This window comes from Rhamphochromis longiceps, linkage group LG3 (genome assembly GCF_057381845.1).
Source record: "Rhamphochromis longiceps isolate RC_006_pf linkage group LG3, R_longiceps_female_GT1.1, whole genome shotgun sequence".
Classification (NCBI taxonomy): domain Eukaryota; kingdom Metazoa; phylum Chordata; class Actinopteri; order Cichliformes; family Cichlidae; genus Rhamphochromis; species Rhamphochromis longiceps.
This window is the reverse complement of record NC_140559.1, coordinates 19,076,304-19,088,121: the sequence shown is the minus strand read 5'-3', so window position 1 is coordinate 19,088,121 and position 11,818 is coordinate 19,076,304. Positions and strand designations below refer to the sequence as shown.

The following is an 11,818-nucleotide window of genomic DNA, read 5'->3' as shown; positions in this document are numbered from 1 at the left end:
GCGCCTCGTTCCATTTCGATTCCAGCGGGCAGCCTTGGAATCAAAATGGAACGAGGACACAGTGTCCTTCTGAGTCCATTTCAGAGTGCATAAGGTTCCCATTAAATTTGTTCTTCAGAGTAATAACTCCTGCCGATCTTTCTGATCCATTTGAGAATCATAGTTCCTTGCCCCACCATGTTTTCCAAAAAGCAGTATCCTTAATAACAGAGTGATTCTTGAAAAAAACAAAACAAAGTCAGTATTCTGTTGATTTGCAAAAAGAAACAAAGCTTTTCTCTTAACAGTGTCTCTTAAACCCCTGACATTGAGAGAACAAAGTGATATAGACAGTGCGGCTTTAACACAAAATAATGAACAGTTTACTTCCCTTAATTAACATAGAACTGGTATTAACGTTTATCCTGAACCTCAAAATTATAAATAACTCAATTCAATTTTATTTATATAGCGCCAAATCACAACATAAGTCGCCTCAAGGCGCTTCATAGATACAGAGAAAAACCCAACAATCATATGACCCCCTATGAGCAAGCACTTTGGCAACAGTGGGAAGGAAAAACTCCCTTTTAACAGGAAGAAACCTCCGGCAGAACCAGGCTCAGGGAGGGGCGGCCATCTGCTGCGACCGATGTCAACTCCTTTGACACCTGTAACTTTATACCTCAAGGAGGGCATGAAACCTCCATCAACGCAGGTGCAGCTTGATCCTCAGGCTAAGTGAGCGTTGGGTGCACCTCTTTCCCTTCAATGATTACACGGACCCCGGCAAAGTGAGCTCCTTTTCCTTCTTTCCTTGCTGCATCAATAAGAGGCCAAAGCTTCTCTTGAATTGCTCTGTCTGCAGAGGACAGATCTGTCATGATCCTGGGCAGTGCCGTAGCTCCGCAAACGCACATAACGCACACTGCGTAGGGCACCAAATGGCCGGTAGGGCACCAAAAAAATCAGGGTCGTAAAAAAAAAAAGTAAACCATATTAATACTATAAATATCATATGCATTAATATGGTTAAACAATACAAAAGCAACATAAAACAATTTTCCCGAGAAAAGGGGTGAATCTGCTTTGTGCCCTGTCTCCAGTCTCCTCCTGGTGCCCCCCCACTCCCAGTGGTCTGTTCTATAATTGGTAAACACCTGTTTGAACATGGCCTCGAAACGGCAACAGGAGTCGGGAGCGGAGAAAAGAAAGAAGAGGAAGCATGATGAAACTCAGGCGTCGCTTGCCGGTAAGGCAATGTTTAAATAATAATAATAAAAAAAGTTCATTATTGTAGCCCTTGCTTGCACGCTCATGTCCGTCAACTCTGTGATAGCTCCTGTTAGCAGTGTTCATACTGTGTTAACAAATGTTGCAAATGATTGATGTTGGGTAGTTTGTTTACGTTGTGGATATGAATATAGAATGGACTACTAAAAGCAACTCATCATGGTCACTCAATTGACGGTTTTCAGATAACGTTAGCAATCGTGAGTCACGATTGCTAACGTTATCGTGATTCATGAGACTAGCATTTCCCTCCTCAGGTTGCTAGCTGGCTAACGTCATGCATGCTACTGATTAACCTTAACTTTGGGATAGGTCAGTGATGCAGTCAAGTATTATTATCAGATTAGACAAGATTACTTTGTATGTTGCTGCATTTCAGGATATCTATAAAGACGCATATCTTATTTATGCCATTGACGTCTGAACACATAAATAGTTCTCGTCTTTCTTTAGGTTCATAGATCAAGGGCGACATCTGTTGGTGAAACTGTAATATGAAACCTATATCTTCCAGTAATATAGATTTCCTACTTGCGCATTTATATCAAATTATGTACAGCATGTTTATATTGCCATTTGCCATTATGAAAATCTATACATGTAAAATATAGTTAGTAATTTTTAAATGTACCAGTGACTTACTTAATTTATTAGTCTTATAATGCAATCTTTCGTAGGCCTACTGTAGATTCAAAATTGTATTTCTGTAAAATCCCTGAATATTTTCTCTTGTATGCAGGGTCAATGCTTAAATATGTTCAAGGAGGATCTCAAGGACAGGATGAACCATCCAGTAGTAGTGCCATCCCTGGACATCAACCACCAGCCATTGTAGACCCTGCAACAATCCCTAGCCAAGAAGAACAAGAACCATCAACCACCAGTTCAGGTACAGTTCCATACACAAGTACCACTGAGAGTCCTGTCACTGAGAGACTATCAGAAAGTGACACTCTGGAGACATGTGTGCCCCCTTCAACCGATCCTGCTCTTTGGCCAGCTCACATTGTAGATGCTGATCGTGTTGAAATTGTGCGGAGAGGTCCTTTTAATGTCAGCTCTGATTTTAATTTTCCAAAGGGGCCTGATGGAAGAGCATTTCACACTAGCCTTAAGTTCAAAATTCTTCCCAATGGAGAAAAGGTTCACCGGAGCTGGTTAGTGTACTCACCGCAGAACAATGCTGTGTTCTGCTTTGCATGTAAGCTTTTCAGTGTGAAGGATATAAAGCTGAGTACAGAGGGCTTCAGTGACTGGTCGAACATCAACATCCGTTTGAGGGGTCATGAGTGTAGCCAAGACCACATACAGTGCATGCTTAAGTGGAGAGAACTGGACACACGGCTAAAGAAAAGCATGGCAATAGATCAACAGGAGTTGACCTTACTAGAGGCAGAAAGGAAAAAGTGGCGAGAGATTCTCAAACGATTACTCTCAATAACTCTCTCACTGGCTTCCAGAAATTTGTCTTTTAGGGGCTCTTCTGACTGTCTTTATGAGCCGGACAATGGCAACTTCTTGAAGGAAGTAGAGCTTATGGCAACATATGACCTTGTAATGGCAAATCACTTGGCCAACATAAAAGATGAAGGTTCCCACACACATTACCTCAGCCCTGAGACACAGAACGAACTAATTCAGATTATCTCTTCAGAAACATTCCGCGCCATTGTGAAGCAAATCCAGTTGGCAAAATACTTCTCCATCATTCTTGACTGTACTCCAGATGTGAGTCACACTGAACAAATGTCAGTCATAGTACGCATTGTTTGTTTCCAAGCACAACCAGATATTAAAGAATACTTTCTTGGCTATATAAATGTGGAGCAAACAACTGGCCTTAACCTGTCCAATGTTGTCCTTGACAAGTTGAAGGAGCTTGGCATTCCATTTGAAAACTGTCGAGGACAGGCCTATGACAATGGGGCCAACATGAAGGGGAAGAAGCAAGGTGTTCAGGCCAGACTGCTACAATTAAACCCGAGAGCATTGTTTGTGCCTTGTGGAGCTCACACGATGAATCTGGTCATAGCTGATGCTGCCAAGTCCTCTCCAGATGCAACTGGCTACTTTGGGTATTTGCAGAAGTTGTTCAATTTCTTTTCCAGTGCCACCCAGCGATGGGCCATTTTAACAAAACATGCGAAATTGACACTTAAATCTTGGAGTGACGTTAGATGGGAAAGCAGGCTTCAAAGTGTAACTGCTGTCCGGAGTCAGACAAAAGAAGTGAGGGATGCTCTCCTGGAGGCCAGAGAAGCTGTAAGTGATGCAGTCGCAAAGGTGGAGGCTCAAGTGCTTGCTGAGGAAGTAGCCTCATTTCGATTTTTGATTTGCTCCATCGTGTGGTGTGAACTTCTTACAATCACAAACCAGGTGAACAAGTTACTACAGTCCAGCTCCATGCAGCTCGATGTTGCTGTCAGGCTCATTGACACTGCCAAAAGTAACCTCTCTAAATACAGACAGTCTGGGTTTGATGAGGCTGTGTCAGCTGCCAAAGAACTCTGTGAGGCCCTGAACATAGAACCACAGTTGAAGGAGAAAAGGCTCAGGAGCACAAAAAGGCAGTTTGCATATGAAGCTGTTGATGAGCCCCTCCATGATGCCCTTAAAAAGCTTGAGGTCACATTTTTCAATTGTGTTGTGGACTCTGCTTTAATCTCCCTACAGGAGAGGTTTGAGACCATGAATCAAGTGAAGGAGAAATATGGAGTGCTGCTTGATTTCAGCAAAGTGAATGGGATGTCCAAGGAGGATTTAAAAAAACACTGCACTGAAGTACAGAAGACACTGACAGATAAGGGAGTAGCTGACATTGATGGACCTGAGATGATGCAGGAAATCATCAACCTTCCTCAGCTGCCACCACAGACGTCTGCTTTGGAAATGCTGTCATTTTTACATGACAATCAGCTTCAAGAGGTATATCCCAATCTGTGGATTGCTCTGCGTATTGCACTGACCCTGCCTGTCACAGTTGCCTCTGCTGAGCGAAGCTTTTCAAAGCTCAAACTCATTAAAACGTACCTGCGTTCATCAATGGGGCAGGAACGTTTAAGTGGTCTGGCTGTTATCAGCATCAATGGTGACGTGGCTCAAAGCTATCATATGATGACCTTATAGCTGATTTTGCAACCAGAAAATGCAGGCGTGTGCCTCTCTAGGCCCTAGAGAGGCACACCACGCCTGCATTTTCTGGTTGTCAGAGTATGCCCTAGAGTCTAGGGCATACTCTGACAACGAATTGTAAAAATGTTTAACATAGTTACTTAAGGAATGTGGCTTTTGTGTTCAAATTCTTATTTTTCTTATTTAAGTTTCTTATTTAAATTCTATTGTGAAACTATTTGTAAATATATTAATAATAATACTATTATATTATATATATTATTTTTTTATAAAAAAAATTACACATTATTGCCAGGCTCTTTGTTCTTGTTCCAATGTTCAATTTTTGTTTCAGTATTTATTTGTAACAGTATTTTTAACCTCCTTTAACCTTATTTATTTGTTTAACTGTCATGTTTGTTGTTATTTAATTAAACAAATTCCACTGAGAAATTCAAAAGTATTAATGTTTTGTTTTTTTTTCAGTGGCGGGGGGGGCACCATAAAGCATTTGTGCTTAGGGCACCCAAATGGCTAGCAACGGCCCTGATCCTGGGTCCTTTTGACCCAGCGTTTTGTGTTTTCTCTTCGTGATTGTGGTTCTGTTAATTCTCTGGTTAGTGTTTACTCTGTTCTGCCCGTGTGTTCCTGTATCTAGTCTGCGTTTCTTAGTTTGTGTCTTTTCTTGTGTAAATTCCTGTTTTATTGTGAAGGTCTGTGTCTTATGTGAGTGTTTTCAGTTTGCCTCCCTAGTCTCGTCATGTTAATCACTCCCAGCTGTGTTCCCACCTGTATGTACGTAATCGCCCTGTGTTCTCTGAGTGTATTTAAGTTGTGTCTTCTGTCATAGTACCGTATTTTCACGACCATAAGGCGCACTTAAAAGTCTTAGATTTTCTTCAAAAAGTGCGGCGCGCCCTATAGCGCGGTGCGCCCTATGTGTTGTAAGGAGGACGTAGTAGAGAACACCATGAGAACGTTAAAGGGTGAAGTGTGGGCGTTGATCGTATATACCGGGACAATCGCACATACCTGTATAAAAGAACAGGTATGTGCATTATGCAGGACATCGTTGTTTTAACAACCCTGAAAATGGCAAAGAGACACGCTTATGAAGCACAGTTTAAACTGAAGGCCATCAGCTACGCGGAGGAACATGGAAATCGAGCAGCGGCGAGAGAATTTAAGATTAACGAATCGATGGTTCGCAAATGGAGGAAGCTGGAAAACAAGCTCCGGCAGGTCAAGAAAACGCAGCTGAGTTTCCGCGGACATAAGGCGAGGTGGCCCGAGTTGGAGGAAAGACTCGAGCGGTGGATCATCGAGCAAAGAGCGAGCGGGAGAAGCGTTTCGACGGTCACCATTCGGCTAAAAGCAGTTTCACTAGCTGAAGAGATGAACATTGAACATTTCCAAGGAGGTCCGTCTTGGTGCTTTCGTTTTATGAAACGGTGCCATTTTTCCATCCGGACCAGGACTACGGTAGTGCAGCAACTTCCAGCGGATTATAAGGAAAAGCTGGCCATCTTCTGCTCCTACTGCAGCAAACACATCGGCGACAAACACATCCAGCCCAGCCACATCACAAACATGGACGAGGTCCCGCTCACTTTTGACATCCCGGTGAGTCACACTGTGGAGAAGAAGGGGACCAGCACGGTAGCGATACGCACAACGGGGTATGAAAAGTTTTCTTTTACTGTTGTGCTTGGCTGCCATGCTAATGGACAGAAACTGCCGCCTATGGTGATTTTTAAGCGAAAGACTTTGCCTAAAGAGAAGTTTCCAGCAGAAATCATCATTAAGGCAAATGAAAAGGGCTGGATGGATGAGGAAATGATGAAAGACTGGCTGAGGGAGGTGTATGAAAGGAGACCAGGTGGTTTTTTCCACGCAGTTTCACTAAGAGTGGAAGGCAGCGTCGGGCGAGTTACGCCACAATTTGCCAATGGATTGTAGATGCTTGGGCTAACATGTCTGCTGGCACAGTTGTTCGAGCTTTCGCAAAAGCCGGCATCGTTTCCGAGGAGCCGCACGGCACGGAAAGTGACTCTGACAGTGAAGAATGTGAACTTGGCATGTTTGATGGAGATTTAGCGCAGCTGTTCAATTCAGACACAGAGGATGAGGACTTCGATGGGTTTGATTGATGATAAAAATGTGAGTACCAAACTTTGTTTTGCTCCTGCTTTATTTTTAAATACGCACACTTGTATGCTTGTGTGTTGTTGATGATGACGATTACTGGTAATAAAAATGTGAGTACCAAACTCAGTTTTGCTCCTGCTTTATTTTTAAATATGCACACTTGTATGCTTGTGTGTTGTTGATGATGACGATTACCGGCAATAGAAATGTGAGTAAGGTACCGAATTCAGGTTTGCTCCCGCTTTATTTTTAAATACGCATACGGTACTTGTATGCGCCCTATGGTCCAGTGCGCCTTATGTGTGTGTTAAATACAGTAAGGGCACACATAACTAAGACTGCGCCTTTTAGCACAGTGCGCCTTATGGTCGTGAAAATACGGTAATTGCTGGTTCGTCTGTGTTATTTCCCTTCCACCCTTCTGTGTTGATTCTCTGGTCATTCTCCCTGCAAGTCAAGTTCGTATTCCGGTTAGTGTTTTATTTAGTTTTCCCAGTTTAGAGTTTTCACCGTTCTGTTCCTCGCCACCCTGTCTGTTGTACCTTTTGGTTGCAAATAAACTCACCCTCCACTTCAGCAGCCTGCAGTTTGGATCCATTATTATTCACACGGCTTGCCCCGGCAAACCGTGACAAGATCTTCAGTGAACCTCATGTAATTTTCTTTCAGAAAGGAGCAATTTTTAGCTTTCCTCCAGATCGGTCGCGAGCTGATCTTATCACAAATAGAATGATAACCAGCCTTGGTTTCTTCTGAATTTCGCTGTAGTGGCCCAGGGGATGAACTACATCAATGCTGTTTTTGAATCCTGCACTTGTTTCCCCGGCAACAGTGCAGCAGATGTCAAGTACTTTTCTGGTGATGTCTTCTTGCTTTTGCTCAGGGACACCTGAGAGCCTGAGATTTCATCTCCGATGGTATCGTTCAACTTCGTTGACCTTCAGTTCTACTTGAGACAATCTGCTGCTGTTTTTTCACAAGTAGATTTAATTGTTTGGGTGACATTCTTCAAAGATTCTACTTCCAAGAACATGGTCTCGATGTTAACAGTATTCTTGCTGATCATAGCCTCAAGCCTCCAAGCATTTCGTGATACACAGTCATATTTACATTATTTGTACAGTATGAATGATTTGCTTTGGTACCTGGTCAAACTTCAGTTCTCTGTCTGCCTGGCTCTGTTTCTCCAATTAGTGAGTTGGAGAAAGTTTCTCCAACATTTTCACTGTTTTTCGCTTCACGCTGCAAGTCACACTTGTGTTTACGCTGAGCAGAGACGGCAAACAGAGCCTTGCATTTTCGCCCCTCCCCCCTCTGCTCAGCGCTGAGCTGAGGGGGTGGGGCGGTAGTTACACTCGCAACAGCAGTAGCACACAACAAGAGCAGGAGGGAGAGGGAAAGAAAGCGAGCCGGGAGCAACAAGAGAGAACACCGTCTCATTGGAAAGGTATAGTAAAGAAAATGAGTGACACCAAGAAAAGAAGCAAAGTCTGGAACCATTTCAGTCTTACTGACAAAACAAAGGCAGAGTGTAGAGTCTACAAGAAAAGGATATCATATAGAGCTGGCTCCACAAACAACATGCATAGGCACCTCAGAACTGTCCACCCATCAGTGCAATGGGAAGATTAAACGCAGTCAGTTGAGTGTGACATTAATATTTGTCAATGACAACCTTTCCCTTAATTAAAGATCTGGGCTTGTCGCTGGGCGTGTTCCTTTTTGAAGGACATTTCTGTACCCTTTAGGCTTGGTACATTTTTGTACCTTATGAAGTTGTACCATCTGAAGTACAATCATGTACTTTCCTAAGACATAAATGTACCTTCAAACTATAGTACAGAAATGTTCCCTTGAAAAGGGTACAATAGGGTACCTATGAGGGTAAGCCCCAGCGACAACCTATTTCGTACCTAAAGAGACAAAAATGTACCCCAATAGTCCAAAATATTTGGTTATTTAACCATTTATTTTCGATAATAGAATCACATCAAAGCATTTAAACAACCACAGGAATACCTCCTTGATTACATTCGTATATTGCCATAGGACATGTCAAGAAAAATACATTCATTTAAAAAAAGTAAACAATCACATAAAGACATTAAACACCTGGGCCCTGTTTCAGAAAGCCGGTTTAGAAAACTCAGAGTGAAAAACGATACGCAGGGTTGAGTAACCCCGAACTGTCCAACTCGGAATATTCGGTTTCAGAAAGGCTGATAACAAGTAGTTCAGTCAACGCGGAGTTGCTTTAACCCCAAGTGAAGCGCGCGGACGAGGATACATAAAGCCCTGATCAGTGGAGCACAGATTAAGCGAGTCACCATGGAGACGGAGGGAAAGAAGGCGCGGTCAATGTATTTTACAGCGCTTGAGGCCGAAATTCTGATGGCAGCATATGCCGATAACATGCAAATTCCGCGGAAAAAAGTAACACAGCGACAGCTGCAAAAGAAAGTGAGCATGCATGGCAAAACATAGCCGACAGAGTCAATGCGTGAGTGTTAATTTAAACATTGATCTAGGGATTTCCACCCATTTAACACGTTATTTTATCATATGTTATTTTATTTGTTATTTTATACATTTTATTTTGTGACGTGATGTGAGCGCAGGTGCAACCCAAGAGGCCCCAAACGTTCCTGGCAGCAAGTAAAAATGAAATATAAAAATATAGTCCAAACAGGTAAGGTGTAATTGTATTATGAGCCATAGTGCTTGGTCTGTTTGTCTGATGTAAATCAATTGCAGTTAGAGGCTACATTAATTTTCTGTCTGTAAGCACTTATTGAAATTATCTGAGCACATTACAAGTACATATTTGCTTACTCTGTATGCTCAAATGTGACCCGTTATAGCCAACAGAAAAAAAGCGGAGGCCCGAAAAACAGGTGGGGGTCCACCACCACCACCACTCACAGAGGCTGAGCAGTTGGCCCTCAGCCAAAACAGTGGGCGCCCTGTGGCCGAAGGCATCTCTGCGGGGACATCCTCTGTGTCAATAACCCCGCAAGACACAAGTGCCTACAAAAGGGGTAAATTCAAAATAATACATGATGTGCATACATCCTTTCTTCACAGTCACCTTTGCAGTGCTACTCATTCATTTGATAAACTCTTTACCATAATGGATTATTTTGTAGTGAAGTTATTTTCCTACTGATCTTGCCTTCCCTCAGTCTTGGTTGTCTTTGAGAGCATAATGACAATGAAGTGTAAGGTGATTGGTATGTTTGTTAATTGCCATTTGGTCCCTTGTAAGTTATAAGTGACCTGTATAAACCTCATATTCTATCAGTTGATGGTGTACTGCATCTGGTGCAGCCTCCTGTTGAGCCAGACCAACATGCAGTTGTGAGTAATACTCCACAGATTATATGAGTTTACAGTAGAACAGCAATGTTGTTTATTTCTTTACTACAGGAAAATAATGAAGAAACATTGACAGCTGTTACAGAGGAGGAAGCAACAGAGACACTTTATGAGGTTTACATCTTTTAATACTTTGTGTACAGGAAACACAGGTGACCAATAAAGCCAGTTGAACAAAAAATCTGTTTATTCTTCTTTTAACATGTTGAGGTGATGGGTCAAAAGAAATGATTGTGACATATGGTGTCTCTGACTGCTCTTCCATCTTGTATGTCCGTGGGAGGGTCAGGATGTTCATGGTTTGGATCACTGCTGTTTGGTTCAGAAGGACAGTGTTCTCCTCTAATTGTGGCAATGTTGTGAAGAATCACACATGCCACAATAATGTCACATGCCCTTTCTGGGGTGACCCTGAGTCTTTGCAGGCACTGGAACCGGGCCTTAAGCATTCCGATAGTCATTTCAACTCTGGCTCTTGTCCTGCAATTAGCCAGATTATATCGCTGCTGTGGGCCCGGTTCAGGGTCAGAGTAAGGGGTAAGCAAATAGGGTAAACATGGATACCCCCTATCACCAAGCAAGTAGCCAGTGAACTCTCCTAAGACAGAAGGATACACTTCAGTTCAAATGTCCCTGAAGCAATTGGTCTTTATATATTTTAAAGTATTTTCAACTCACCATGTCCAAATTTTGTGCTCAGTGTACATTCACGGAATATTTGTGAGTCATGAACAGAGCCTGGCCACTTGGCTTCCACATTTGTGATAATGTTGGCAGCATCACATATGATCTTCACAGTGCAGAGAACACAAATTAGCATCCATTACTATAATGAAATAATTTGTTAGTTTGAAATGCTACAGGGAACTATGTACCTGTACATTAATGCTGTGGAAAGACTTCCTGTTCACATAGTCTCCTTCATTTACTGAAGGAGCAATGATTGGAATGTGAGTACCATCTATACAGCCAATCACGCCTGGGAACCCTGAAAATAAATGTAAAATTTAAGTAGTAGTTCAAGTATCACCACATCATAAATTAAGTTTTGGTCATCCTGATACCTGCAATTTTGTGGCATCCCTCTTTGATAAATCTTGTGGGTCTATGACCGGGGAACACCACAAACGAGTACAGGAGACGTTTCAGTGCAACTGTAACATTCCTGACTGCCCGACAGACGGTAGCCTTGGAAACGTGCTCAGCGTCACCAATATTATACAGAAAGCTCCCGTTTGCAAAAAACCGAAGTGCAATACAAATAATATGTACAGAACTGAGAGCATGTCCGCGATGTGTCACATGCGTAATATATGGCCTGAGGATGTTATCCAAATAAATTATAGATTGTGCTGAGAAACGGTAACGTTCGCACAGACAATCATCAGGAAATGATAAAATGTCCAAACGCGCTCTGATCACTCTTTCCCGGCGGAGAGCTCTGCGGAGAATTTGGGCTTCACGATCTACTGGCTCTTCAAGGAAGGGACACGCCATGTCTGACACTTCCTACTGTCAGGTTTCCGACAAAGGGGCGGAGACAGTCAGGGTTAGTTGTAGTAAACCTGCTAGGGGGCAGGTTAGCTTCACGGCGTGTGTCGTCATAGTGACTCACTCAGGCTTCAGCTGAACTCGCTTTGTGAAACCGAAAACCCAGAGTTTTCGTTAACTCAGGGTATACTTACTCAGTTTTTCCACTAAACCGGCTTCCTGAAACAGGGCCCAGAACACAATGTTTTGACGGATCACACATGGCGTTGAAAAGAGTGATACTTGGAAAAAGCTGCCTGGCAGTCATTTATTCCACAAGTGATGCTGAAATGAGGCTCATGTGCGTGTACTAACCCAACATGTGTAATCAACTTCCTCAGAGTAAATGTCCTTTTTGAACATTTGTGGAGTAGGGGCATAT

General features: G+C 42.7%; 1 long non-coding RNA gene across 1 annotated transcript; it reads left to right on the top strand.

The window, feature by feature from the left end:
• The first annotated feature begins 1,206 nt into the window (after positions 1-1,206).
• LOC146673289 (uncharacterized) lies at positions 1,207-4,367 on the top strand. Its single transcript, XR_014908568.1, has 3 exons — positions 1,207-1,231; positions 2,012-2,161; positions 3,946-4,367. It is a non-coding gene; the product is annotated as an uncharacterized LOC146673289 (long non-coding RNA).
• The last annotated feature ends 7,451 nt before the right edge of the window (positions 4,368-11,818 follow it).